Source organism: Bufo bufo, chromosome 5 (genome assembly GCF_905171765.1).
Source record: "Bufo bufo chromosome 5, aBufBuf1.1, whole genome shotgun sequence".
Taxonomy (NCBI): Eukaryota; Metazoa; Chordata; class Amphibia; order Anura; family Bufonidae; genus Bufo; species Bufo bufo.
Genome location: NC_053393.1, coordinates 278,708,930 through 278,714,929, shown reverse-complemented (window position 1 = coordinate 278,714,929; position 6,000 = coordinate 278,708,930). Strand labels below are relative to the sequence as shown.

Genomic DNA, 6,000 nt, shown 5'->3' with positions numbered 1-6,000 from the left:
ACATAAATCATGAGGGGCAGAAATGTGCAATGATGGGGAAAGTGGGGGGGGGGGGGCAAAATGTAGATTCGCTTGTGTTGACAAAAATCCTTGCACCGACCCTGCTCCCAGCTTTCTGCTATCACAGTTCAATAACCAGACCAGGTACAGAAAAGGTGCCTACAAATAATGGGAAACAGCCAGCTCCTGTACAGTCCACTATTTCCATACTCCATGTAGAAGGGCTATATACTATTTCAGTTCAGGACCTGACCACTAGGGGGCAAAAAGGTCTTTCCCAGTGATGGGAAATAGCTCACACTGAATTGGCTATTTCCCGTCAGTGGTAAGGACCAGGTCCTTACCGAGTATAGCATTTAGTCAATAAACATGCTTTCTCTGGGCCTGATACCGCCAGTTATAAGCGCCTCAGAACTATGAAGTTTCCGCCTCTGACTCTATAGACACCACGCCGCAGCATGATCTCACGCCAGTGCTCGACACAAGTGACGTCACCGCGCCCATCCCTCGTAGCTGGTGGTCAGTAACGTGCCATTCACGCCCCTTGTAGGAGGGCTTGAGAGCGTGTTCTCTTGTGATGCGTTGCTAGGACAGGCGGAGGTAGTGTGTCCTGTGGGGCGCACCGTATGGGGGGTGGGGACAGGAAGTAGTCGGGATTTCTGTACGGCTTGCTTGGCTTTTCAAGGGAAAGTAATTGTGTGTGTTCCTCGGCGAACTGCATATGGACTACGGGAAACCACGGAAAGTGTGTCCGGAGTGAGAAGAGAGGGCGCGGATTATGGCAGTGCTGCGGGAACAGTTACAGGTGAGCGGAGTTCTATTCTGTCACTTGCTGGGTCTACCGTCTAGAGCCCTAGTCACCATCACTTTTGTGTGTAACACAAGGGGCGTCCTGCGGCTGCTTCACTCAGTCTTCACCCAGGCTGTGTGTCTAATAAAGCTGTGTGCCCGGGAACCTGGATGTAAATGGCTTGTTGTAGGCAGCCGGCCGTCGAATGTTGCGGGGTTTGTCCACACACAAGCTGAGGTTTGTGTCCACCACGGTTCTGTGTGACCTGCTGTGCATTGCCTCTGCCCTGGGGTGGCCTTCTCGTCTTTATTTTCAGGATGTTTTGCATATTTGATACAGTTTAGTGCGAGTTCCATTAGCTCCATTGGGTTGTGTCCTATAGCTGCGGTATGTTGCTTCCTCTTCTCTCTTGTCCTAGGAGACGTCATAGACTGGGCTTTAAATGACTCCTGATTGTATCTTGGGCGTGATCGGCCTGCATCAAAATGCTGTTTGTGGTGATCACTGCATAAGAGAAGAAATACGTTTGTCTGGTAACACCCCATTAATAAAGTGCTTAAGGGCTCTTTCACACTTGCGTTGTTCTGTTCCGGCATAGAGTTCCGTCGTCGGGGCTCTATGCCGGAAGAATCCTGATCAGGATTATCCCCATGCATTCTGAATGGAGAGAAATCCGTTCAGGATGCATCAGGATGTCTTCAGTTCCGGAACGTAACGTTTTTTGTCCGGAGAAATTACCGCAGCATGCTGCGCTTTTTGCTCCGGTCAAAAATCCTGAACACTTGCCTCAAGGCCGGATCCAGAATTAATGCCCATTGAAAGGCATTAATCCGGATCCGGCCTTAAGCTAAATGTCGATTCGGCGCATTACCGGATCCGACGTTTAGCTTTTTCTGAATGGTTACCATGGCTGCCAGGACGCTAAAGTCCTGTTTGCCATGGTAAAGTGTAGTGGGGAGCAGTATACTTACCGTCCGTGCGGCTCCCGGGGCACTTCAGAGTGACGTCAGGGCGCCCCACGCGCATGGATGACGTGATCGCATGGATCACGTCATCCATGGGCATGGGGCGCCCTGACGTCATTCTGGAGCGCCCCGGGAGCCGCACGGACGGTAAGTATACTGCTCCCCCGATCCCCACTACTACTATGGCAACCAGGACTTTAATAGCGTCCTGGGTGCCATAGTAACACTGAACGCATTTTGAAGACGGATCTGTCTTCAAATGCTTTCAGTTCACTTGCGGTGTTACGGATCCGGCGGGCACCTCCGGCAAATGGAGTACACGACGGATCCAGACAACGCAAGTGTGAAATAGGCTTAATAGAGACATTATCCATAGGGATCCTATATAGACGCTAGTTTTCAGTTATTCCCCATAAGCATACGCCTTTGGCTTGTTTAACAGGTTTATGAAACTTCCTTCTTAGAAATCATAGTATACCAGAACTAGATGTTATTACTGAAGGCAGAATTCTGCACCTTAACGTTCTAACATTACAGTAGTGAAAATACACTGGTAAAATAGTTTTCTGCTTGACATATCTCCTCCGAAGCAGATGTAGTGTGTGTATATATTAGCCATCAAAGAGGGATTCCAGGACCCCAACCACCACAGACTAAAACAGTAGGTCATTTTCTGTTGACACGTTCCTTTTATACAGAAGTACAGAAGAAGGCCCCATGTGCGTACCCATTACAGCCCTGTAAAGAACAAGGTCACATTATGTTTTCACGTTGTAGGGTACATTTACATGCATCTTTCCATTATCTTCCACTTTGTTTTGCATTACAAAATACTGACTAAAATACTCAAATATAAAAGGCAGGAAGCAAGTGGAGGATGGTAATGCTACATAACTACACAGATGTAGAGAACTGCGTATCAACTTTTATTGGCCAAAAAAACAAACTCCCAAATTAAATATTTCAAGACGTGTTATATATGTGCAGTTTCTTTGTACTTATGGTGTGACACATTTTCTGTTGCCTGTTACCATTTTTTTTTTTTTTCCTTTTCCATATTGCATTACTACACTGAACAAAAATATAAACGCAACACTTTTTCGGTTTTGCTCCTATTTTGCATTAGCTTAACTCAAAGATCTGAAACCTTTTCTACATACACAAAAGACCCATTACTCTCAAATATTGTTCGCAAATCTGTCTAAATCTGTTTTAGTGAGCACTTCTCCTTTGCCGAGATAATCCATCCAACCTCACAGATGTGGCATATCAAGGTGCTGATTAGACAGCATGAATATTGCACTGGTATGCCTTAGACTGCCCACAATAAAAAGCCACTCTGAATTGTGCACAATTGCCTTACTGGTGGCGGGGTCACTATCTGGTGTGGCCACCATTTGCCTCACGCAGTGCAACACATCTCCGTCGCATAGAGTTGATCAGGGTGTTGATAGTGGCCTGTGGAATGTCGGTCCACTTCTCTTCAATAGCTGTGCGCAGTTGCAGAATATTGACAGGAACTGGAACACGCTGACATATACGCTGATCCCCCAACACGCTCAATGGGTGACCTGTCCGGTGAGTATGCTGGCCATACAAGAACTGGAATGTTTTCAGCTTCCAGGAATTGTGTACAGATCCTTGCAATATGGGGCCTTGCATTATCATTCTGCAACATGAAGTGATGGTCGTGGATGAATGGCACAACAATGGGCCTCAGGATCTCGTCACGGTAACTCTGTGCATTCAAAACGTCGTCAATAAAATGCACCTCTGTTCTTTGTCCATAACATACGCCTGCCCATGCTATAACCCCACCGCCACCATGGGCCACTCGATACACAACGCTTACATCGGCAAACCGCTCACCCACACATGCTGTCTGCCATCTGCCCTGGACAGTGAAAGTCAGAGGGCGAGAAGAAAAGGAGAGGGTTAATCACCAGATCTTCGGATCGAGGGTCCGAGAAAAACTTTGCAGGGCGCCAAAGGAGGGCAAAAAGGGGGGTTGCTAATAATAGATAATGAAAAGCAAAGATCAAGTGGATGGGCAGGCTGCCACTGGTCACAACCTAACCCTGATGACCACAGGGTAGGTGATTGGGAAGGAAAATGGTAGTGCGTCAGAACGCTTAAAGACCAGGCAGAGGGCGCCAAAACCCTTGAATACGAATACAGGATAAAAGTGGGTCCCTTTTTAAGGCTAAACCCGCCAAGTATGTAAACTTGCCCAACAAGTATGTAAAATCAGATGTTAAAAGTAAATAGTTTCATATAAAATCACCTATAATCACATATAAAGTCGAAAAAACATAATATAAATCAAAAAATATATATAAAAAGATATATTATTGATGACACACTTCACCCAGGAGGGTAATGTGGGATAAAGCTCAAGACACCCACACCACACCTCGTGCGCCTGGGTCGCACGTAGAGATGTCAGAATCGGACAGAGACACACTCAGGAGTCTTTTTTTCCTTTTTTTTTCTTTTATTCCAAAGCCAGGGTGGGGGGAGTGGACAGCTCAACGCGTTTCGGGGCCTCTAAAAGGGTCCCCTTCATCAGGAGAAGATACAATCAGAGTGGCAGGCACTCATGTTTAAATAACAAACAAGAACCGCCAAAAAACACTTACAATTATGTCACTTCCGGTGTCCATGTGCGTTCCACGGTGGAATGCACCAGAAGTGACACTCACAGATGATTCAGTCAAAACATACCAAGTTGGGGTTAATAAATTCTAGCAAATCAGAACAACACAAACATGTAAAAAAGAAAAACATATAGGGATGTAGCATGACCCTTAATGTCTAGGGTACCGTCTGCTGGAGCCTTCTGTTATCTCCAAAGCTCATATTCGTTTGCGCTCCCTGTGGAACGCACCCGGACTTCCGATGCATTCCAGTGTGGAACGCGACCGGAAGTAAACTCAGAGCGATCGCAAAACTTAGAGGGATAGTAGTTCCTTCTTTCTATATAAATGACTGATGACGGTCACCAAGGTTGAATGGTCTAATATCTCCAAAAGAAGAACAGTCACACTGGTATCTCCAGTGCTCATATTCATTTGTGTACCCTATACTTCCGGTGGGTTCCACAGTGGAACGCACCCAGACCGGAAGTGCACTCCAAGAGATAATAAAACCTTCTTATTACCTAATTGACCAATAGCGGTCAGCAAGAGTGGATAGTCAAGTGTATTAGAGAGAGGGTTCTAGTTAGAAAAGCTCGTCAGTGGAAAATACTGGGCATAAAGTCACGTGATCGGGAGCCAGCATCCCCACTCACGGCCTTGTTAGTAATGGACTATGATGTTATAGGTTTCATTAATAAAAATTAAAAATTAATGTTCAACTGATAATCATTGGGACTCTAGGGGGCTGGCCTTAGGTAGACAAATATTAAATAATATACACAATACATATACAGTACAGACCTAAAGTTTGGACACACCTTCTCATTCATAGAGTTTTCTTTATTTTCATGACTATGAAGGCATCAAAACTATGAATTAACACATGTGGAATTATATACATAACAAACAAGTGTGAAACCACTGAAAATATGTCATATTCTAGGTTCTTCAAAGTAGCCACCTTTTTGCTTTGATTATTTCTTGGCATTCTCTTGATGAGCTTCAAGAGGTAGTCCCCTGAAATGGTCTTCCAACAGTCTTGAAGGAGTTCCCAGAGATGCTTAGCACTTGTTGGCCCTTTTGCCTTCACTCTGCGGTCCAGCTCACCCCAAACCATCTCGATTGGGTTCAGGTCCGGTGACTGTGGAGGCCAGGTCATCTGGCGCAGCACCCCATCACTCTCGTTCATGGTCAAATAGCCCTTACTTTCAAAGTTTTCCCAATTTTTCGGCTGACTGACTGACCTTCATTTCTTAAAGTAATGATGGCCACTCGTTTTTCTTTACTTAGCTGCTTTTTTCTTGCCATAATACAAATTCTAACAGTCTATTCAGTAGGACTATCAGCTGTGTATCCACCTGACTTCTCCTCAACGCAACTGATTTTCCCAACCCCATTTATAAGGCAAGAAATCCCACTTATTAAACCTGTCAGGGCACACCTGTGAAGTGAAAACCATTTCAGGGGACTACCTCTTGAAGCTCATCAAGAGTGTGCAAAGCAGTAATCAAAGCAAAAGGTGGCTACTTTGAAGAACCTAGAATATGACATATTTTCAGTTGTTTCACACTTGTTTGTTATGTATATAATTCCACATGTTCATAGT

General features: G+C 45.2%; 1 protein-coding gene across 1 annotated transcript in view; it reads left to right on the top strand.

The window, feature by feature from the left end:
• The first annotated feature begins 607 nt into the window (after positions 1-607).
• GALNT1 (polypeptide N-acetylgalactosaminyltransferase 1) overlaps positions 608-6,000 on the top strand; it is a 616,072-nt gene continuing 610,679 nt past the window's right edge. The window contains exon 1 of the mRNA XM_040431282.1: positions 608-805. The gene's annotated coding sequence lies outside the window, so the exon portion shown is untranslated. The remainder of the gene's footprint in view (positions 806-6,000) is intronic.